At 41.2% G+C, this 23592-nt stretch overlaps 1 long non-coding RNA gene across 1 annotated transcript in view; it reads right to left on the reverse strand.

The window, feature by feature from the left end:
- Positions 1-12111: 12111 nt before the first annotated feature.
- The window catches only part of LOC141058750 (uncharacterized), a 50002-nt gene continuing 38521 nt past the window's right edge, over positions 12112-23592 (reverse strand). The window contains exons 3-4 of the long non-coding RNA XR_012222293.1: positions 13057-13091; positions 12112-12756 (exon numbers count right to left, since the gene is read on the reverse strand). This is a non-coding gene — a long non-coding RNA (uncharacterized lncRNA). The remainder of the gene's footprint in view (positions 12757-13056; positions 13092-23592) is intronic.

Here is a 23592-nt window from a genome sequence, read left to right on the forward strand (position 1 = left end):
ACAGTCGATGAGGTGGTGAAGGCCTGTGTGGTTCTACATAACTTTGTGATGGCTAAAGAGCACCCGACCTTTGAACTGGACGATGATGCTCCTAACCCATTGCCTGAATTCACTCAGCACACTCTCAGGTCATCCGTTGAAGTTGGCCAAATGAGGGACCAATTTGCGGCCTACTTTATTTCTGATGTAGGACGGGTGCACTGGCAAGATGAAATGGTGTAATGTTTTTGTTTGTTTATGGTAATAAAAAAACCTTATTTGATACCATTACTGAGTGCACTATATTTTTTAAACTCCAATTAAATAAAAAACTTCCCATGTATAACTGAATTTTTTGATGTTCACACACCTGGGCAGGTAAATACACATACGAGTTAAAATGCAGCATTGCTAGTCTGCGTGAAATATATTGGAACGAGCAAAGCTGCAGGCCATGAATCAGGAAACCAAATTTTTTCAAGAGAAAATTGTGCAACTAGTTGAAAAAAAAGGATGTGATTTTCTCAAAACACAACCCTCAAAACCCAACCCCAATGAAAGTCAATGGTGAATACAAGTCAGCATTGAGTGGATGAATGTAATCTGCTCCATTCCAACTTACAAGTTATTACACTAGGTCTTGGAATAACTATACTAGGCCGTGGTATTTCAAATATGAGTATAGTAGGCCTTGGGCCTACTAGTATAGTCATATGTGAAATACCACGGCCTAGTATAGTCATACCAAGGCCTACTGTAATAACTCGATTTTTAACAACTAGCATCTTGTTTCACAAAAAACAAACTGGTGAAACTAGAAAGAAACTTATTTTTTTGACAAGTTTCAACAGTTTGTTTTTCATGAAACCAGATTCTAGTTGGTAAAACTAGAGTTATTACACTAGGCCTTGGAATGACTACACTAGGCCGTGGTATTTCAAATATGAGTATAGTAGGCCTTGGGGCTAGTAGTATAGTAATATGTGAAATACCACGGCCTAGTATAGTCATACCAAGGCCTACTGTAATAACTCGATTTTTAACAACTAGCATCTTGTTTCACAAAAAACAAACTGGTGAAACTAGAAAGAAACTTATTTTTTAGACAAGTTTCAACAGTTTGTTTTTCATGAAACCAGATCCAAGTTGGTAAAACTAGAGTTATTACACTAGGCCTTGGAATGACTACACTAGGCCGTGGTATTTCAAATATGAGTATAGTAGGCCTTGGGGCTAGTAGTATAGTAATATGTGAAATACCACGGCCTAGTATAGTCATACCAAGGCCTACTGTAATAACTCGATTTTTAACAACTAGCATCTTGTTTCACAAAAAACAAACTGGTGAAACTAGAAAGAAACTTATTTTTTAGACAAGTTTCAACAGTTTGTTTTTCATGAAACCAGATCCAAGTTGGTAAAACTAGAGTTATTACACTAGGCCTTGGTATGACTATACTAGGCCGTGGTATTTCACATATGACTATACTAGCCCTTGGGTTGGTTTTTAACATGTATTTACCCATCAGTGTGTGTGAGCGGCGCAAACAACATTAATGAAACTTTTTAATGGTGAACCACAAATGTAAATTTATTTTTAATCAAAAAAAGTAAACCAAAAAATTATTTTTTACGGCGTTTGGGGGCAGATGGTTTCAATTTGGGGGTGTGCAGGGAATATGCAACACTTGCAGTTGAAGACGGTGTTTGAGGGGAAGGGGCAACAAAACTTGTGGGGGAAGGTAGTCCAGTTAAGGGAATTAAACTAGGAACACTTGGAGGAGAGGAAATCTGTTCAGGTACATTAGTTGTAATGGCATGTCGCCGTAGGCTTGTGTGCCTGGACCGACTTTGGCCCAGTGCCCGCCTTGATAGATTTCGCCTTGAACTAGGGGCAAATATTGAGTGTAGGTCCCCCGTCTGCTGAGGTGGCTGCTACTGCTGAGGTGGCGGCTGCTGCTGAGGTGGCTGCTGCTGCTGAGGTGGCTGCTGCTGCTGAGGAGGTTGCTGCTGAGGTGGCTGCTGCTGCTGAGGTGGCTGCTGCTGCTGAGGTGGCTGCTGCTGTGGTGGCTGCTGCTGCTGAGGTGGCTGCTGCTGCTGCTCTTCGTTGGCAGTGCTCGTCCTTGCAGGAGGACTGGTGGCGGCAGTGATGGTCCAGGTTTGCAGAGTGGTGGTGGCAGGGCTACTACATGTTGTTGTAGCGGCAGGGCTGTTCCATGTTTGCCTAGTGGTGGCTGAGCTCCACGCATGCATGGGAGTGGCGGTGGTGCTCCAGACAGGAGCAGCGCTTGCCATGGTGGTGTCGGTGAAGTGACCAGCTGCACTCAGACTTGTGGTGGTGTAACGGTGGGTGTCCTGGCTTTGAATAGAGGTGTCCGTGCAGTGGTATGCAGCACAAGTCGGTAGTGAGGTGAAGCGAGTCAATGGTGGCACAGGTGGAAATGACACCACTGACTGCTGATCGTACCGATTATGCTGCATAGCCTGCAAGAAAGCATTGTTGCAGGCCTGCAGCACATTCAGCTGTTGCTCAGGACTAAGGTGTTCCGCCATGCCCTTTTCAATCTTACTAAAAAAATGGTGTGCTGGTCTGTTGAGGTCGGCCTCCAGACGGTCAAGGCGCTGTTCTACAGAATTGAAGCGGTGTTCAAAGTGGTTAAAACCACGTTCCATGAGTGCAAAACCGCTTTCAACTCTGTCGGACAGTGACTTGAGGCTGGAATTAAAGGCCTCGCTCAAATGCATAAACTCGGGCAAGACATTCCTGTCCAAGGCCCTCTGCCGCTGGCGGGTAGTGCCCGCATAACCAGTGGCAGAGACCTGGGACAGGGGAACACCTGATGGCCCAGCTTCCTGGTCACCAGCTGTGTGTGTGGCTGCCCTGCAAGGTGCTTCCTGGCTGTCGGATGGCTGGGACGGGTCAGAGGACGTCCGAGGAAGGACCGCTCCAGGGCCAGGTTGCAGGGTGCTGCTCCAGGTGCTGTGGAATAAAGGAAAATCATTACTACCATGCCTTTACAAGAAGCATCAGCTGTGGATTAGAAAAACACAGATTAATAAAAATAAAAACCCAAAATTTATAATACTTACGATCTCGTGGCAAGGACCGGTCTTAGGAACTGCAACGCGTGATAGTGACGGTATCTAGTTCTGGTCCTTGACGCAGATCCACTGCGAACCTGGCCCTCAGCATGAACATCACTGTTGAAGCGGTCCTTGATCGAACGCCAACGTGTTCGGACTTTGTCCACTGTTGTTAAAAAAAAAAAACAGTGCCGTCAAGGACAACAGTCACTGCGGCACAATATAGCAATACAATACTCAAAGCAGTCACTGTAGACCCCGATGACACTGTTGGGTTTCCTGCTAGAATACACCTAGCACGAAACCCAACAGTGCCGTCAAGGACAACAGTCACTGCGGCACAATGTAGCAATACAATACTCAAAGCAGTCACTGTAGACCCCGATGACACTGTTGGGTTTCCTGCTAGAATACACCTAGCACGAAACCCAACAGTGCCGTCAAGGACAACAGTCACTGCGGCACAATGTAGCAATACAATACTCAAAGCAGTCACTGTAGACCCCGATGACACTGTTGGGTTTCCTGCTAGAATACACCTAGCACGAAACCCAACAGTGCCGTCAAGGACAACAGTCACTGCGGCACAATGTAGCAATACAATACTCAAAGCAGTCACTGTAGACCCCGATGACCCTGTTGGGTTTCCTGCTAGAATACACCTAGCACGAAACCCAACAGTGCCGTCAAGGACAACAGTCACTGCGGCACAATGTAGCAATACAATACTCAAAGCAGTCACTGTAGACCCCGATGACACTGTTGGGTTTCCTGCTAGAATACACCTAGCACGAAACCCAACAGTGCCGTCAAGGACAACAGTCACTGCGGCACAATGTAGCAATACAATACTCAAAGCAGTCACTGTAGACCCCGATGACACTGTTGGGTTTCCTGCTAGAATACACCTAGCACGAAACCCAACAGTGCCGTCAAGGACAACAGTCACTGCGGCACAATGTAGCAATACAATACTCAAAGCAGTCACTGTAGACCCCAATGACACTGTTGGGTTTCCTGCTAGAATACACCTAGCACGAAACCCAACAGTGCCGTCAAGGACAACAGTCACTGCGGCACAATACAGAGCAGGGAAATACTCACTAAACGCCTTTTTGGAGGATGTTGTGGCGCTGTCCCAGCCATCCATCAACGCTGCGGCCACCTCATTCCATAGCCGCCGGGTCACCACAATGTCCTTGTGCAGCCGGTCACGGCTGTCCCACAACGGCGAACGCTCCTGGACCAGGCTGATGAGCTGCTCATTATCCAGGTAGACGTCTTCATCCCGTTGTGGAACCTAGACAAAACACATTCATTAGAATAATCAAATTTAAATTGAATAAATGTTACAAAAAAAGAAACATAAAAAAGAGTAAAAATAGAAGATAAAAAATAAAGAACATTACAAATCATTTGATACATACATTCCGTATCACCACCGGGACTTGGCTTCGCTGCTCCTGCTCTTCGCCCTCACTATTCCCGTCCGCAGAAGATGATGATGACGATGTCTTAAAAAAGTAGAAAAAAACGTAAGAGATTTGGAGAAGCAGCAGATATACTTACCAGATGCACGAAAATAATCACCTCACGGTCTGCTTGCGCCAATTCCTGCCGCGATGGGGAATACTCGGATTCTGAAGACATACTGCATGTAAAAATAATAAAAATCATTAGTACATACATAATTTAAAAGGACAGGCATATAATGTAATATACTCACATTCTTCGCTGATATAGATGGGTTCCTTGTTGACTGTCTGCTCTCCAATCTGTCAGTGTAGTAGTGGCAGAGTTTTGGCAGGCACCTCCTTTATATAGACTTTTTTTTTTTGACTTTAGAAGATTATAACTAGTACAACAAGTGGACACTCCCAAAAAAACGCAGCGCTAAAAAAACGCTTACATGCGCATGCCAGTGCGCACGTATGCGCATCCATAGGCTATAATGGCCATTTTTAGCGCAAAGCGTGCGCATACGTGCGCATGCGCTTTTTTGCAGGGCCAAAAAATGCAACATGCTGCGTCTGGAAAATACAAACGCACACCCCAAAAAAACGCAGCGCATGAAAATCGCATACATGCGCTTACCAGTGCGCAGGTATGCGCACCCATGTTAAATATAGGGGAAAAAACGCATGCGCACGTATGCGTTTTTTTACAGCGCAAAAAAACGCAAATGTGAAACCAGCCTTAGCACCTTTTTTGATCTTGACCTGGCCAGCCACCGCTGGATTCGTCCTATACTCCGCAGTCAGGGGCCTCCTTGGGATCTCAACACCGTGCTCAAACCTAAGATCCATTTGAGCCTCTAAATTCCTTGACCATGGAAACCTAACCCTTTAACCGTCCTCTTAGTCGCAATTACTGAGGCTAGACATATGGGAGAATTGCAGGCCCTGTCAATTCAAGAAGCTTACCTTGCAATCATTACAGATATTATCTTGATATTAGATCATGCCTGTCTTCTCAAAATTTCATAGGAATCAGGACATTGTACTGTCCTCATTCGGCCCAAGCTCTTCCAACCCTTAGGAAGAAACCTTCCACACTCTCGACATTTGCAGAGTGGTCCTGTCTACCGACAATAGAGTGAAGCCTAGCGGATTCACCAGAATCTATTCATCCAGTTCTATGGACGAAATAAGGCAAGAAAGAGTCAAAGAACACGATCGCGAATTGGATCACACAATCTATCTGCCTGACTTACGCATCACAGAAGCTGGCTCCACCCGCCTCACTGAGGCACATTCTACCCATGCGATAGCTGCGTCATGAGCAAAAAAAAAAAAGGGGAATGCTTCGTCAGAGCGGATATGCAGAACCGTCCCTGGTCGTCCATCCACACGTTCACCAGGCGTTACAGGCTAAATTTCAATGGGGATTTAACATTTGGCAGACGAGTGCTGCAGGCCGTGATTCCCCCTAAACAAATTGGCTGTTGGTATTACTCCGATGTAGCTGTCGTGGAAGGTGACTAGAGAAAATAGAATTAGACTTACTGGTAATTTGGCTTCTCGGAACCTTCCACGACAGCACTAATTTCCCTCCCTATCTGATATTCTTATTGGATGATTCCTGCACTTTGGTGGTAACTATTCATACTGGTGTCCAGGAAAACACTGGTGGTTGCAGGAAGGGGAGGGATATTTAACCTCTTCCTTTTCCTGTCCCCTATTAGGGCGGGGTAGACATCCTCCGATGTAGCTGTCGTGGAAGGTTCCTAGAAACCGAAACCGAAGTCTAATTCTATTTTCTTCACCACTGAATGGTATACAATTCTGTGAGGTACATGTGGTGTCACTATGATCACTGCACCCCTAGATGAATTTACTGTGGAGCGTAGTTTGTAAAATGAGTTCACATATGGGGTTTTCTATTGTTCTGGTACCTTAGAGGCTCTGCTAATGTGACATGGCACCCTCAAGCCATTCAAATAAAATCTAAAGTCCAATATGGCGCCTCTTGCCTTCTGAGTTTTGCTCTGTGCCTCAAAAGAAGTATTCCCCCACATATGGGCTATCTGCGTACTCAGGAGAAATTGCACCATACAATTTGTTGCGCAATTTCTCCTATGGTGCAATTTCTCCTGTTACCCTTGTGAAAATAAAAAAAGAATTGGGGGCTAAAATAACTCTTTTGTGGGGAAAATGTGATTTTTATATTTTTACGGGTCCACATTATAAACTTCTGTGGAGCACCTGGGGATTTAAGGTGCTCTCCACACATCTAAATACATTATATGAGGGGTCCAAAATGGGGTCACTTGTGGGGGCTTTCAACTGTTTAGGCACTTCAGGGGCTCTCCAAATGGGATATGACGTCTGCTAATGATTCTAAGAAATTTTACATTCAAAAAGTCAAATAACGCTCCTTCCCTTCTGAGCCCTGCCATGCGCCCAAACAGTAGTTTTCTCCCTCATATGGGGTATCAGCGTTCTCAGTAGAAATTGCACTACAAATTGTATAGTCCAATTCCTCCAGTTACCCTCATGAAAATGCACATTTTAAGACTAAAGAAAATTTTTGTGCGGAAAATGTGTTTTTGTTTTTTATAATTCACTGCTCAACATTATAAACTTCTATGAAGCACCTGAGGATTTAATATGCTCACCACAAGTCTAGATCAGTTCCCTGAGAGGCCTCATTTCCAAAATGGTGTCACTTGTGGGGGATTTCCATTGTTTAGGCACATCAGGGGCTCTCCAAACTCAACATGGCGTCCGCTATTTGTTCCAACAAATTTTGCATTCAAAAAGTCAAATGGAACTTCTTCCCTTCCCAGCTTTGCCATGCACTCAAACAGTGGTTTTCCCCCACATATGGGGTATCAGCATGCTCAGGAGAAATTACACAACAAAATTTGGGGTCCAATTTTTTCTGTTACCCTTGTAAAAATAAAAAAATTGGGGTCTAAAATAAAGAGGATTCATTTTTTGAGATAAAATATTTCACTGACTGTTTTTAAACAATATTTTACCTCACAAAATCTATCCTCTGCGATCTCCTGCTGTAATGTCAGTATTGTCTTTTGCCTCCTCCCCTGCTCAGGAGCTGCGGTATGTTCTGTACACGGTCAGACACAAACAATTTTTAAAATGAACTTTCGTTTGTGGGAAAACCCCTTCAAATGTAAATTCCTCCTGACAAGCTGTGCACTGACTGTTTAGTGATGGGGTACACAGGTCAAATAAGAGATGACATGAGAGGAGAAGACAGCAGATGGGAGAGAAAGCGCACAGGGGTGAGACAGCTCAAATGGGACAGCACATAACGGGAGAACACAGCACAGGAAGGAGAGAGACAGCAGACAAGGGGGATAGCACATGGGGTAGACAGGTCAAAGACGAGAGCACAGACGGGAGAAATCAGCACATGGGGAAAGAGAGAGTGGATAGGTGGGTGAGCACATTGGAGGAGAGATTCTCAATGCTGCAAAGCCTGCCCTCATCGTGACATTACCACCCTCCCGATGCAATAGCATCGGGCCTCCATCTAGTATATATATAAAAAATAACTGTAAATTTAGTTTGGCTGCAACATTTCAGCCACAAATAGCCCTTAGCAAGCCAAAATGAAATAAAAAAACTGCTTTTTTTTTCATTTTAGTCTGGAAAAAAAGCCATTTGTAGCTGAAATGTTGCTGTGATCCTATGTTTGTAACACTTTATTGATGATGCAAGATTTGGAAATACCTAGTTCCTTGAAAGCACGTTATTGTTCCTGACTTGAACGACTGGTTGGAAAGTCGCTTGGAAGAAGCACAGAGCTATAGTAAACTTTGAGGCATTTGGAAGAAAATTACTTGCTGCCCTTTGTAATATCTAGTGAGTGTATCTATTTCAAAAGGTGAAATTGTGTTCTGCACACAGAGGTAGCAATGACCCCTGATCGTAAAGGGGTTAATTACTTAATACATCACTTTCTTGTAGAGCTTTAGGGTCATTGATATATTAGCTCCAAGCACGGCACTGTACATTAGAGCCATGATATAAGCGGTTAATACTCTGTCAGATTAATCAATAACTAGCTAAGTAAATAATATAAAATGCTTATTTAATGGTAATTAGTGGTCATACAGTCATTCAGCTCATTACTTTCACTCACCTAAGGGATTAAATCTTAAAATTACTCTCAGGCCTAGAAATGTAATTTTGTGTTTTCCGCTTAAATCTCCTTATCACAGCCCAGGCTGTGTGAACAACGGAACAAAATCATTACAGTACAGACCTTTCATGAGTGCATTACCCTGCAGGAAAATTGTAATACATAGAAGGCAGCCTAAACAGAAACACTACAGTTCAGCTGCTATATGTAAGGTAATAGTCTAATCTTTTTTTTATGTTGCTCTTTTTTTTTGCTCATAATTCCACATAGCAGCATACACTCTGGTATACCTAGTCATGCCTCATCTCCTTGTACCCCTTTATGTTTCAAAACAGAGAACCAGTTACTTCTTTGGCAGATCCAGAACATTTCTGGATGACCTGGACTGGCATTTATTTGAATAGCCATCTTTTAATACTGTGAAATGTATTTTCCCTAAGATGACAAAAGATGATCCCCAGAAGAAACCTGGCCAAAGACGATCAATGGTGATGTGAGATTCATTTTAAAAAGGCATTCTCTTCCTGAGACAATCATATTAGGATTATCTTTAGATCTCTTTATTTAACAGTCTAATTCCGCAGCAACAACAAAAATGATGACAATTTTTGGGCCTCTGTGACCCGGCACGCCTCTCCTGGGCCACTACTAGAGAATAGGGATCAGTGTTCCTTCTCAAAGGGAATCTGTCGATAGGATCAACTCTCCTAAGCCGTCTGTATGGGCATGCAAGTCATAGGAAGTTGAATAAAATGATACTTTGATATCTGAGATCCAATGTCTAATTACAAAAAAATCCACATTTTTCTGATATGCAAATGAGCTGTTCAGGACTATGGGCCGGACACTGATCTTCATGAGAATCTGCCTCCATATGGTTGGTCATGTGACCGGATGGAGGTAATTTCCATACTTGCGGTCATATGGCAACTAGACTCACCTGGCTTCGATCAATAGAAAAGAATTGGGAGAAGCTGGGTGAGTCTAGTCAGCACAAATGCTGGCACCATTTATGGTTAGTGGCTTAAACTATTCCTCCGATGCTCGCATACAGAAACTGCAATAGTGTGAACACAACTTTATTAGACTGAAAAAAGAGAATGGAGAGCATCTTCAAAAAATCATACATTGATCTAAAGCCACTAGGCATAAATATATATAACTGAACATGAGGTTGTTAGTTTAACATTCTGATCTGACTGATCTTGGACCAGCACTCCTCCCATTTGGCACAGGTAATTTTAAATTAGCATGAGACTGTAAAAAGGGAATCCAGCCTACTTTTGCTCTGATTTGAGAGCTTGAGGAAGGTGAGTTTCATGACCCCTTTCACTTGGTGTTGGTGCTGTGTGGCCATTGTCGCTGTGGTTTTATGCTTGTGGGATGGTGCAGTCTGGAGTCATGGGGACTCAGTCTTGCAGCATGGGCGCTGTGAGGCCTTGCCGGTGCATTGTCGCTGCTGCGGTCGTTTGCACATGCCGCCGCTCCTTAAAAGCAATAAAAGTTAGGACTCACTGAGAGGTTCGCCGTGACGTGGCAGTGGGCTTCATACAATCTGATCAGACTGTTAAACTAAGAACCTCTTGTTCAACTATATATATTTTTGTAGAAAAAGACAGCAGGATGGCACTCACCATTCTCTTGAAATGATTCACTTTATTTCATATTGACAAAGCATAGGCACCGGCACGGGAGAGATGTAAAAAGACGGACAACAGCCGTTTCGTGCACAATGCACTTCAACAGGTCCTGTGAATCATTTCAAGAGAACGGTGAGTGCCATCCTGCTGTCTTTTTCTACTATGATATTTCATGTTTTTCTCATATGGATAGAGCACCTGTTCAATAAGGGTTATAGGTGTCACACTGATAGCGGTTACAAGCAGCCTTGTGGGTATTTCTTATCCAGGGACAGTGCCGGATGTTTCTTTCTTTCCTTGATGTTATATATATTTTTGCTTAGCGGCATTAGATCAATGTATGATGTTTTGAAGCTGCGGTTCATGTGCTTTTTTCAGCAAACAACTATAATTGAATTCTTCTACTGTGGGAAAACAGTAAGCGATATCTAAGGTGAATTATACTGTTTCTCAGTGATATTGTTATAGCAGAGAATAATAACTTTCTAAATTTGTATTTAGAAATTTGTATTTTTCTGTAATGGAACTTGGAGCATAAAGTATAAAATAGATTTGTAAAGTAGAAACAAATATGTATGAAGAGTCAAGGGGGAGGTGCTGAGGTGCTGATTTCTTTTGGAGCCATTCATCATGGTTTTAGTAGTCACTCCCAGCTTTATGCTGTGAAGCTGTAAACAGAAAACTGTGACCATCCCGTATAACACTACAGTAGTTGATTATGGACAGTAAATTTGATGATAGAGTTCCTTTAAGATCTTTAGCGACATCATCCCCCAATATATACAACATATGTGTTTTCATGTTCTCTTTTTAGAAAAAGAATACTTCAAGGCTGAATCTTTATTTTCATTTCTTGTAGAAATAACAAACCTTCAATCATGAAGTCAGTGGGATATAGAAAAAAAGCAAAATCACTTATGAAAATGGAATTCATTTTGCCACAAAGTTTTTGCTTTGCACCATTCAGAAAGGAACTGCAACAATTGTTGCTTTTATGATAAAGCCTGAATACTTACCATTTAAAATAAAATCTGAAAGTTAACATGTTATGTTTGTCTTTAGAATTGGTAATGTTTTCTTACATTCTCCACTGCAGCAAAATGAATGTAGCAAAAGTAACTTTTTTCTGGTACAGTATTTGGCAATGAGCACAAGGACTCATACAATGATGTATGGATTTACTTTATGGTCCCTTTCATCTTGCAGTAAAATTATAATAATCAGTTTATAATCTATTCTATTATTTCTAAACACTGCTTTTAAATTGCTTTTATTTCTAAACATACTGCACCCACACACACAAATGATACACCATTTGAAAGGTAAATTTACCCCCTTCAGCAAGAAAATAGCCAAACAAACCACACATTCATGATTTTATCACTAAATACTGTTTAAACATTACTTTTCATAAGCCCTGCAGTAAGGAAAAATGACCTGCAGGTGGCACCACAGTACCCCAAAGCACACTACCAACACATTTGTACACATGCACTGCTTTTTCCGGGATTACTTCGCCCCAAACACACACGATACACCATTTGAAAGGTACACTTGCTCCATTCAGCAAGAAAACAGCCAAACAAGCCACACATTCATGATTTTATCACTAAATACACTTTATGTTTTCATGAAAATGAATGTTTAAAGTCCAGTTTCCTAGTACGTAAGAAAGCCAGGTAGGACAGGTTTAAAACCAGGCACGAGACAGAGGGTCTGATTACGTTCAGCATGCTAGCTATGTCTACAGCCAGGCCTTGTGTTCATTTGTTGCAGAAAAAAATCCAGCACTCCCAAATGCAGAAAAAATCAATTTGAATTTATTCACAGTCAGGTAGTTCACAAAGTTTACATTCCAATGTGTAATGTTTCAGTCACTATCCGGACCAAATAAAAAATTAACAACCAGAAAAGGACATAGCTAATTGCCATAGATCTTCCCAATGTAAAGACTGTGACTCTCTCAATTGTGTGGACTAGTTAAAGATCATAAGGCAGCGCTGCTAGAGAAAGACAACAGGTAGAGCCTATGAGAACTGTGTAATAAAATAGAATATAAACACATGGTGACTAGAAGATCAGCAGTCTTACCATTAACAGCCGTGGTTCCTGAAACGGGTGACAGCTATGCGCTGAAAACAGTATGCAAGCAGGCTGTGGAGAAGGCGCTGAATGTGCCCATGCCAGAACGGGTTTAAATAACCGGTAGATGTGCGCGCTAAAGCGCACATGTGCAGACAAGGCAGGAAGTGCGATTGGCAAGATGGACGCCAGCCGGAAACAGAGGGTGGAATGCTCGATGGAATGCAACCGGAAGTGCGTCATATATATGGTCCGACCGGAAGTGGTCAGTGAATCGCAAGGTGGAATCCACAGCAGCGGTGTTGAAAGGACCCATTGTGTACATATAATCACAGGCGGCATGTAGTTCAATGGCAATGCTCTGAAATAAATAATAAAACAGTATTAGCGTATAATTATACTGTACTGTATCCGTGGGACAACTTATAAACAAAAAGAAAAAATGAGAAAAATCGGAAAATAGGACAAATGGAGAGAAAATAAGAAAAAAAAATAAAAATAAGAAAAATAGGAAAAAATTAGAAAAAATATAAAAAATAAGAAAAATGAGGAAAATGAGGGAAAAAAGAGTAAAAATAGGAAAAATAAAATAAGATAAAAATAAAAATTAAAAATATAAATAAATGGAAAAAATGGGTTATATAATATATAGTATCCATACCCCTCCAAGACTATTCTCTATCTCGATTGTTGTTGCTGTAGAAGACAAAAAGATATCTTAGTAAAAGGATATATGTACATACAATTAAAACAAACTAACAATGTCGTATTCTCTATTTAATCCCTTGGGTTCCATACTCTGTAATGAGTGGATTCAAAAAGCCTCCCTGAGTTTCAGAAATTTTACCTGATTACCTCCTCTCCTACTCTTATGGACTTGCTCGAGAACCAGGAACCTTAATTGAGCTATAGTATGTTCTGCATTATGAAAATGGAGTGGGTTGGGTAAGTGATGGCGTCCACATCGTATGTCCGATTTATGATGAGAAATCCTACCCTTGACACTCTGGGTTGATTCTCCTACATAGATCTTGCCACACGGGCATTTGATAACATAGACTACAAATTTTGAATCACAGTTGTAGATCCCCTTGATAGGGATATCTACACCTGTTTGTGGATGTGAAATGGTGGGCCCCTTCAAAACATTGGCACACTGAGCACATTGTAGGCAAGGGAAAGTGCCTCTCTTTTGTGTCTGAAGAAAACTCTGTTTAGGGATCTTTAGTATGGAACCTATGTCTGCTCGGACAATTTTGTCCCTTAGATTGTTCGGTCTCCTAAAATATGGGAGAAAGGGTGCCTAAAATTTGGGAACCTGTGGAAAGCTGCTCTGAAGAATGGACCAGTGTTTACGGATTTTCCTATGTAGTCTATACATAAAGGGGTGTAAGGTGTGGACGAAGGGAATCCTAGGGCTTGAGGATGACCTCTTTTTGGGACGACTACCGTCCCAACAATTTTTGAGTAAATGACGGGGATAACCCCTCTCTGTGAATTTATCTTCCATGGTATCTAGACATTGGGAACATCTTTGGGGATCACTAACAATTCTCTTAAGTCTCTCAAATTGTGAGATGGGAATGAACCTCTTCACTGCAACCGGATGACAGCTCTGGTAATGGAGTAAGTTGTTGCGGTCTGTCTCCTTTGTAAACAGATGTATGGACAGATGGCCTGAAGAGTTCTGAATCACAGTAGTAGCTAGAAAACTAATCACCGTTGGGTGGCTATTCAGGGTAAAAGTAAGTTCAGACCACACTTCATTGAGATACATATGAAATTCCTCCAATGTGTCTAATGTCCCATGCCAAAGACAGAACACATCATCAATGTACCTGTGCCATAATAGGCAATGTGATTGATAACCCCTGTGTGGATAAATTAACTCCCACTCAAAATAAGCCATATAACAGTTGGCATATGGGGGAAGGGGGCATATGTGACCCCATGGCTGTCCCTTGTACCTGTAGGTAGAACGTATCTTCAAATAGAAAAACAAATTTCCGTCGAGACTAACCTAAGTAAATCCATCAGAAAATCAGTAGCCTCAAGATCCAGCCCAGAACCTTCCAATAATAGCTGGTTGCTCTAATCCCCTTTTCATGTTGTATCTAGGTGTATAAGCTATTCACATTGAAGGTCACCAATAAGGTGCCTTCAGGTAATGGACCCATATTTTTGATAATCTCTCTGGTACCTTCTCCAGTAGCTGGGACAATGGGGACAGCACAGAGTCAATGGAAGCAACTATTGGCCTGCCTGGGGGGGTTGGAAAGTCTCTTATGTATTTTTGGTAACGTATAAAAGACAGGAATAGGATCTGTTTTAGTTAGAAATTCCTGTGTCTTTTTGTCAATAATACGATCTCCCAGTGCACATTCAAAAATGACAGCTATCTTATCTTGAATAGATATTGTGGGATTATGGGATAATGGTAAGTAAACCTCTCTATTCATCAGTTGCAAATGAATCTCATTGCGATAAGAGGAGCGGTCCATAATGACGGTTGCACCCCCCCTTATCTGCTGATTTAATAATTATGTCTCAGTCATTAATTTAAGGTATGCTAAGCATCACGTTCCGCTTGGTCTAGATTAGCCCGGAAGATCAACTCTCCCCTAGTGATCTGTCTTGTATACATAGATACTTCCCACTCTATTACAGATGAAGGTCTCTACCGGTGGACATGTTTTTGGGGGTTAAAGGAACTCCGTAATCTGAGACCCAGGTCAGTTATACTGACTGGTATTTTACTACTCTCTAATGCCCTAGGGGGAATAGGTTCCTGCATACTGAAATGAGCCTTAAGTCTTAGGTTCCTATAGAACCGTTGCAGATCTAAATCCAACTGAAAGGTATTAAATTTTTAAGTTGGGCAAAATGATAGACCTTTCTGGAGTAGACGTAGATGTGAAGAATCAAGAGACTTAGATTAAATATTTATTACCAGGTTTGACTGATTACCTGAGATCTTGTGTTCATTGTATGACGATTGGTGTCTACGGCACTGGCCACACCTCCTCGTCCTCTTCTTTTGATGTACCTCTTGTTTGGTCCTAAAAAAGAAGGTCTGCCTGTACCAGCTCTTTCACTGTCCAAGCTTGAAGCAGAGGATCCGTCTGTATATCTGTAGTTTCGATATCTTGAGCGAGAGTAGCCGGTATAACCCTGCCATTTATATACTCTTTTCTGAAGGTAATCTTGTGTGTCTTGTATGAACTTTTGGCGCTTGCGCTTTTCTGTCTCTTGTCTGAAAGTGTCCAAGTTGTCCTTGGTACGTGTTTTGATGGACTCAAATTCTTCTTTGGTTAATGTATCTTTGTTTAAATATTCAAGGGTTAAGGCCATCAAGTCCAATGAACATTTATTTAAAATCTGCTCAAATTTCTCACAGAACTCAGTGTTACCCTGAAACAGGGTGGGTCGTAATGATACCCTTAGGCCCCTTGGAATTTGCTGTGTACGGATGTACTCAGCAATAGTAGCACTATGTAATTCAAGACCTATAAGATGTCGAGACTCTCTTTCCAGATCACATGTCTTAAATTCACTACCAGGAATCTGTAGAAATTCACGCGACGTGGTGACTTGTGAGACTATATTAGCCACTGCTGTCTCATTATATGAGAAACCAATAGTAGACATCTCACATCAAAAATAGATAAATTAGGAAAGCCAGTAAAAAACGGGTGCTCTTGTGTACGATAGGGTACTGCAAGAACAAAAAAACACGTCACTCCGTAATAGTAGTGTGGGGTGCACAGAATAGGATAACCAGTCCTAATCAAATGCAGAAAAAAATCTGGCACTCCCAAATGCAGAAAAAATTCATTTGAATTTATTCACAATCAGGTAGTTCACAAAGTTTACATTTCAATGTGTAACGTTTCGGTCACTATCCGGAACTTCTTCAGACTACACATAAACAATATAACAGAAAAACAAAAAGACAGAAAAATACAGTCATATGTTTTGATTTATATTTTAAACAACTGGTCACATATAAGTTGAAACATTATCGCCCAAGACAGAAACAAAAAAAGGGGGAGGGGGCTAAGTACAGTGACAAGTGCCACTTTTCATATAGTACCCTGAGGATAGGGAATATAAAAGGGACAGCACAGCGCAGGATCTAAGTGCAATATTAAAAATGTTCCAAATAAAAATACAAAGCTGATGCACTCACCAAATTGAGGTTAAAGGAACAGCGTATTGGCCCTGGGGGAATGTCCCAAACCAAGGTCCTAATTATTCAGTTTGCTGCATGGCGCTTGGTCAACGGGGCAATCCTCAGTCGTCCGCAGGTACAAGATAAAAGAAAAAAAATCCAGTCTGATGCCGGCGCTCCCGAAAAAAGTGAAATTTGAGAGATCGGTTCACTTAAAAAAATTTTTTAAAAGATTTTTATTCTGAAGTAAAGCAGTAAAAACAACAACATGTTTTGGCTTAAAAAAAAGTCTCCATCAAGTAGATTATAAATCTGTACCAAAACCTGCTTGCATACTCTTTTCAGCGCATAGCTGTCACCCGTTTCGGGAACCACGGCTGTTAAAGGTAAGACTGCTGATCTTCTAGTCACCATGTGTTTATATTCTATTTTATTACACAGTTCTCATAGGCTCTACCTGTTGTCTTTCTCTAGCAGCGCTGCCTTATGATCATTAACTAATCCACACATTCGAGAGATTCACAGTCTTTACATTGGTAAGATCTATGGCAATTAGCTATGTCCTTTTCTGGTTGTTAATTTTTTTATATTTTAATTTTAATTTTTTCTTTGAGACACTAGAGTATCCATCTGTGGTATGGTACTAATGAATTATTGCTATATTAAGCCCTTTCCATACCCCTCCTACATTCTTACATTTGAGACATCCCTGGCATTGTCTTTTATAGGGATTCTCTTCCAGATCATGATTTAACTATGCAAGCTATCCCGTATGGAATCTTTATACTAGGATAATCAATGTTCTCTAGTCATGTGATATGTTTTCAATGTTATTTAATATTCTTTTTTCTCTCAGATAATTCTGTATATTTTTGATGCATTTATGTTGGGATTTATATCCCTTAACTATGTGTATAACTTATTCACGTGGCACTTGTCACTGTACTTAGCCCCCTCCCCCTTTTTTTGTTTCTGTCTTGGGCGATAATGTTTCAACTGATATGTGACCAGTTGTTTAAAATATAAATCAAAACATATGACTGTATTTTTCTGACTTTTTGTTTTTCTGTTATATTGTTTATGGTCAGTCTGAAGAAGGTCCGGATAGTGACCGAAACGTTACACATTGGAATGTAAACTTTGTGAACTATCTGATTGTGAATAAATTCAAATGAATTTTTTCTACATTTGGGAGTGCCGGATTTTTTTCTGCATTTGATTTGGACTGGTTATCCTTTTCTGTGCACGCCACACTGCTAATACAGAGTGCCGTGTTTTCTTGTTCTTGTGTTCATTTGTTGGTCGGTTAGCTGGAGGAAGTGAGCAGAATGGGTTGTGTTGGAGCAGGAGACAGACAAGCCAGAATCTCTAAGAGAGGGGAGACTACACAGGCTGAGTGCACCGAACTACAGGTATCACTGGTCGCTATGAACAATAGCTGTTGTGTGTGACCCAACTGGGACTAGCTCAGCCGTGCCTCAGTCACCAGTTAATGTTCTCACACTGAGCCTAAAAGCAGGACCTGAGTAAGGGTTCTTTTACACTTCCTGTGTTTTTTGCGGCCCGTATTGCCGTAATTTTCACGGTCTGCCGCAAAAACGAGCTGCAAAAATCCTCTCGGATCGCCGTTTTTCCCAGTTTTGGCAATTTGGGGGAAAAATACGGCGTTCTGCAAATACAGTGTACCGCAAAAACATGCTTCCGCTGTTTTTGCTGCACCATTGATTTCAAAGTAAGCTCGATATTTTTTCACGGCCGTGAATATGGCCCTTACGGCCATCCTGCGGCCATCCGAGAATTTTTGCTGCCCCATAGAAATCTTTTGGGGTGGCAAAAACGGCCCACAAAAGCATGGCAAGTGTAATAGAAGTTTTACTATCTGGGTGAGGCCATGTTACTGCTTTGCCTTCATTGGAAAATAAATTTGAATTTTATTATAAAGTATGTGCCAGAAGAAGGTTGGTATCATTTAACGAGCTGTGCAAGTTTATGGAGTTCAATGAACCTCACACTGCTTAGACACAAGAATCCGCTGTCTGTGTGAACTCTAGAGCCTACCTGAGAACATGAATCCATACAAGTTATATACACTGATGAGCAAAAGGGTAGCAATATTTTGAACTTTTGACTTTCAGGCTCCATATCTCACCATCCACTACTTCTTGGAAAGTGAGACTACCATCATTTTATGGACAATCATCTTTGCTATCTCATACATAAATTTGACTTGAAACTATTTTGCATATAATTAGTTATGAGCATGTAAAGAGGAGAGGTCCGTTGGATGCAGTGAATAGCCGGAGACAGAGAAGGGGTTAGCAAGGGTTTACTGAACAAGCAATTAACAAGTAATACTCCACGCAGGGAGGCAAGACCAGTAAAGAAGCAGCGGAAATCACATACAAACACAATGCTCAGGAATAAGATATATAGAAACACGGTAACTTATCGCTTGCAGTTCTTGCAGGGGAAAGGCTGGAAAATCTCCTGATGGCATCGCAAATCGTGGAAAAAGTCTCTGGCTCTGCTACGGAGATACGAGAAGCACTGTCTCCCGACGGTGCTGATGGATTCGGTACTGCTTGACTTGAGTGCGCCGTAATGTGGAAACAGTCCTTTAGACGGATTCCTCAGCAATGGCGCCGGATATGAGACATGGGCACGCTTACAGTCCATGGAAACTGGCGGTCTTTCAGAGTAGTCTCTAGGTACTTATCCTCTATCACGGTCAGGGGTATCCGAAAGTACGGGTCCAGACGGTAAATTAATAGCATCAAAGGAAGTTTTTAGGTCAGCACGCTGAAGATTGGGTGACGTGGAGTTGTTAGCAGAGAAGTAGTCAACTGTCTCCTGTTGTCTTCCTGCCAAGTCTGACCGATTCCTGCGCTCAGGTCTCCTTATATACCCTGCACCCCCTGTTGTCCAACAGAAAGGTCTCTCCCTCCTAGAAGAAACCTCCCCCACCAACAGTGGTGACAGTCCCGATAGTTCCAGCCTTAAATGGCACCGAACACCGCTGACTCTGTCTCGGTTCATCTTCTTACACACATACTTGTCATTTCACTGCATTGTTACTGTTTTGCTGGTAAAAAAATCTACATTTCTATTTTTATTATTTTATTAGTATTCTGTAAATCCACTGTTGGCTTTCAACACTGAATCCATCTGGGCATACACTTGGATATGTATTCAGCTTTTTTTCAACTCTACACACAAATTTTTGATTGGGTTGAGGTCTGGGGAATGTGGGAGTCAGTCCAGCACCTCTACTTCATTGTCATTGAACAATTTCTTCGTCAATCCAATTTAGACTAATGCTTCGGGTCCTTGTCCTGCTGAAACAATATGTCATAATTTTTGTACCCATAGTACTCAAGTGTACAAAGTAACTCAACTTGTAGGATACTCACATATAGCTCAGCATTGAGACCACCATCGATTCTGGTCAAGAATCCAATGCCTTTGGCTGTGAAACAACCCTATATCATCAGACTTCTTCCTTCAAACTTGACAGTTCCTTCAGTTTCTCGAACCATTAGCTTCTTTTTCCCTTGATTCTTCCAGACCCATATGCACTCATCACAGCCTAATCTATTGACTTTAGTTTCATCGCTCCAAATCACCTATTTACAATATTCTACTGTCCACTTTTCATACTTTTTTGCAAACTCGAGCCAATGCTTGTAATGAAGATATTGAAGTCAAGGCTTCTTCCCCATTCCAGACTTGTGTAACATGTGTTGCATGGTGCTTGCATGGACTTCTGTGTTCTCACTATTACGAAGCATACAAGCCATCTCCACTGCCATGTTTTTTGCACCTGAACTGATAGACCTTGTGGTGAGCCAACTTATTAACTCCGATTTTGCCTGTTAGTCTACCTCTTAGCTTTTGAATGGATTGACATACTTCATTTTGTATTCTTGCAACTGTCATGGCTCTCACATGATGCAGTTTGGCAATTTTCTTGGCCGAGAGACCTCTATAGATGAGCTGCATTATGCTGTTTCTCTTTCTTTGACTCTTCCTTGATTAGAAACCGTGACCTTTTGCTTGGGAATACACCTAATAACACATTGAGCTATTAAGAAATGTCAAAACAGGTTGTTATTTGCAGCATACAGAAAGAAAAAGATTTTTCCATCACTAGGCGTAAAACAGTAACAATGCAGTGACATGACAAGAATCTGCATAACTGATCATATGCTAAATAATTGCAATCCAAATTTATGTATGAGTCAGCCAAGATGGTAGTCTCGAAGCAGTAGTGGATGTGAGATATGGATTTTCAAACAGGGGGCTAATAAAATAAAGCTCATCCAACAATAAGTCATAAATACCGAAAAACAAAAATTGGACAAAGGAGCAAGTAATAAATTGATATGTTTGAATTTTATTAATAAATATACAGAAGACAACAGAAAAAAATAAAAAAGTTCCTATCATGATAAAGGGATAGCGACACCTAAGTGCCATGTTCAAAGAGGTTAGCATACAGATCCATCAAAACACCAAAGCAGGGTCAAAAAAGATTTTAGGTCTCCACAGAAAAAGTTATACTCAATGAGATAGAATAATAATAGTGCACAATAAAATCAAAAACCCTTATATAGGATAGTCATAATATATAAAGTGATAAGTGCAGCAGCGTGGTCAAAACAGACATACAAATAAATAGAAGTCTATATATAATTTAGAAAAGGAGTTAGTATAGATAAGTGCAAAATAGGGACATTTTAACATTTGGGATCACATTTGGGGTGTTCCACGTTGCGTACTTACATTGGGGTTTCACTTTCAATTTTCAAGTGACGTAGTTCAGATAAAACCACTGAGGGATCCATTTACTATAATGAGGCAGCAGGTTTACTCTGTTCTCTGACTGGCCTCTGTTCAGCGGTGTCCTTTTTTTTTTTTTTAGAGGTACACAAAACTGTGGCCGATGGGATGTTTATGCACTCCTAATAAAAAGACAGACACCACCGGATCATAGGCAAGATGGTGTCTACACCACGTATTCCCGAGATTTACATGGAAATCCCGATGTAAGAGCTCAGCATAGATCTCATGATAAATATGCACCGAACTTTACAGAGATCTTTGGGAGGCAGAATGAACAAATCAACAGCAGCTGAAGAATTGGTTTTATTTATTTTTGTCGTCATTCCTAGTGTGCTATAAGTGATTAGACAACTTTATTCTTTGGGTCGGTGCGATTACAGCGATACCAGATTTATATCTGGTTTTTATTTTTGGCTGCTGTCACACACTAAAAATGCTTTTTTTAAAAAAAAACAACTAATTTTTGTATTAATATTTTTAGATCTATAATTTTTGCATATTTATGGCTACAGAGTAATTTGATGGCTTGTTTTTTGCGAGATGAGTTGACTTTTTATTGGTACCATTTTCGGGTTCATGAGTTGTTTTCATCGCTTTCTATTCCAATTTTTGGGAGGCAGAATAAGCAAGAAACAGCAATTCAGGAACTGTTTTTTGTTTTTTCTTTATCCCGCTCTGCATATGGTAAAATTGATAAGGCAGCTTTATTCTTCGGGTCAGTATGATTATAGTGATACCACATTTATAATAATAATAAATTTTATTTCTATAGCGCTGACATATTCCGCAGCACTTTACATTTCAGAGGGGATTTGTACAGACAATAGACATTACAGCATAGCAATAATCACATAGATTATAACAAATACCAAGAGGAATGAGGGCCCTGCTCGCAAGCTTACAGTCTATGAGGAAAGAGGTAGACACGAAAGGTGGGTGGTAACAGTTGCCGTGATTGTATGGACCAGCCATAATGTTAAGTGCGTAACAGTACAGACACAGAGGGCTAATGGATGCATAAAGCATGTGGGAACATGATGCGGGGAACCTGGTTATGGTGAAACTTTTGACTGTGCCACCCAGGGATAGATTAGGTTAATGTGTTGAGGCGGTAGGCCAGTCTGAATAAATGCGTTTTCAGGGCACGCTTAAAATTGTGGTGATTGGGGACTAATCGGATTGACCTGGGAAGTGCATTCCAAAGAATTGGCGCAACACGTGTAAAGTCTTGGAGACGGGAGTGGGAGGTTCTGATTATTGAGGATGCTAACCTCAGGTCATCAGCAGAACGGAGGGCGCGGGTAGGGTGGTATACTGAAGCAAGGGAGGAGATGTAGGGTGGTGCTGAGCCATGGAGGGCTTTGTTGGTGAGGGTAATAAGTTTATACTGAATTCTGGAGTGGATGGGTAGCCAGTGTAATGACTGGCACAAGGTAGAGGCATCAGTGTAACGGTTGGTGGGGAATATGATCCTGGCTGCAGCATTCAAGATTTTTATGTTTTGCCACTTTTACACAATAAAAACTATTGTATAGAAAAAATAATTATTTTTGTATCGCTTTATTCTGAGAGCTAAAACGCTTGCTTTCAGCTATACCATTTTTATTTACATTTGTAATTTTGATCACACTTTATTCCACTTTTTGTTCAGCAGTATGATGATAAAGCATTGAGAGGCACATGTCAGCTCTCAGAATCAGCTGACACCCGGTGGCAATTGCACGCACACAGCCTCAGTGCCCGCAAAATTGCCAGGACGTATGCATGCATCCAAGGCCGTTAAGTACTAGGCGACCTGGACGTATAGATCTAAGGTCGTAAAGGGATTAAATGCCTCTTTTTCAGCAAATATTACGCATAACTGTATTTGCCTGGTATTATTTTAGTAGGACTGTTTCCTCTATATACATTTTTATGCAGTCTAATTTTGGGGTCTGTCATTTTGGGGTGACAGACTCCCTTTCAGTAAGCTTAAAATTCATTTAATCCAACAAATGAATGTTTTGTACCTGCATTGCGTGATTGACAGTCTGTTTAGATAGATTGATAATCAGTTTTACATTATCAGCTGCAGTGTTAAAGAAGTTGTCTTGTCTAAAACTACAAATCTGCAGTCACTCTACTCTTACTGCAGACTTGTGAATCCCCATATGAGGCACTGCTTGCTGTGAGGATTCTCCACTG

The sequence above is a fragment of the Dendrobates tinctorius genome, unplaced genomic scaffold, assembly GCF_039654945.1.
Source record: "Dendrobates tinctorius isolate UK_male_01 unplaced genomic scaffold, ASM3965494v1 ptg000003l, whole genome shotgun sequence".
Taxonomy (NCBI): Eukaryota; Metazoa; Chordata; class Amphibia; order Anura; family Dendrobatidae; genus Dendrobates; species Dendrobates tinctorius.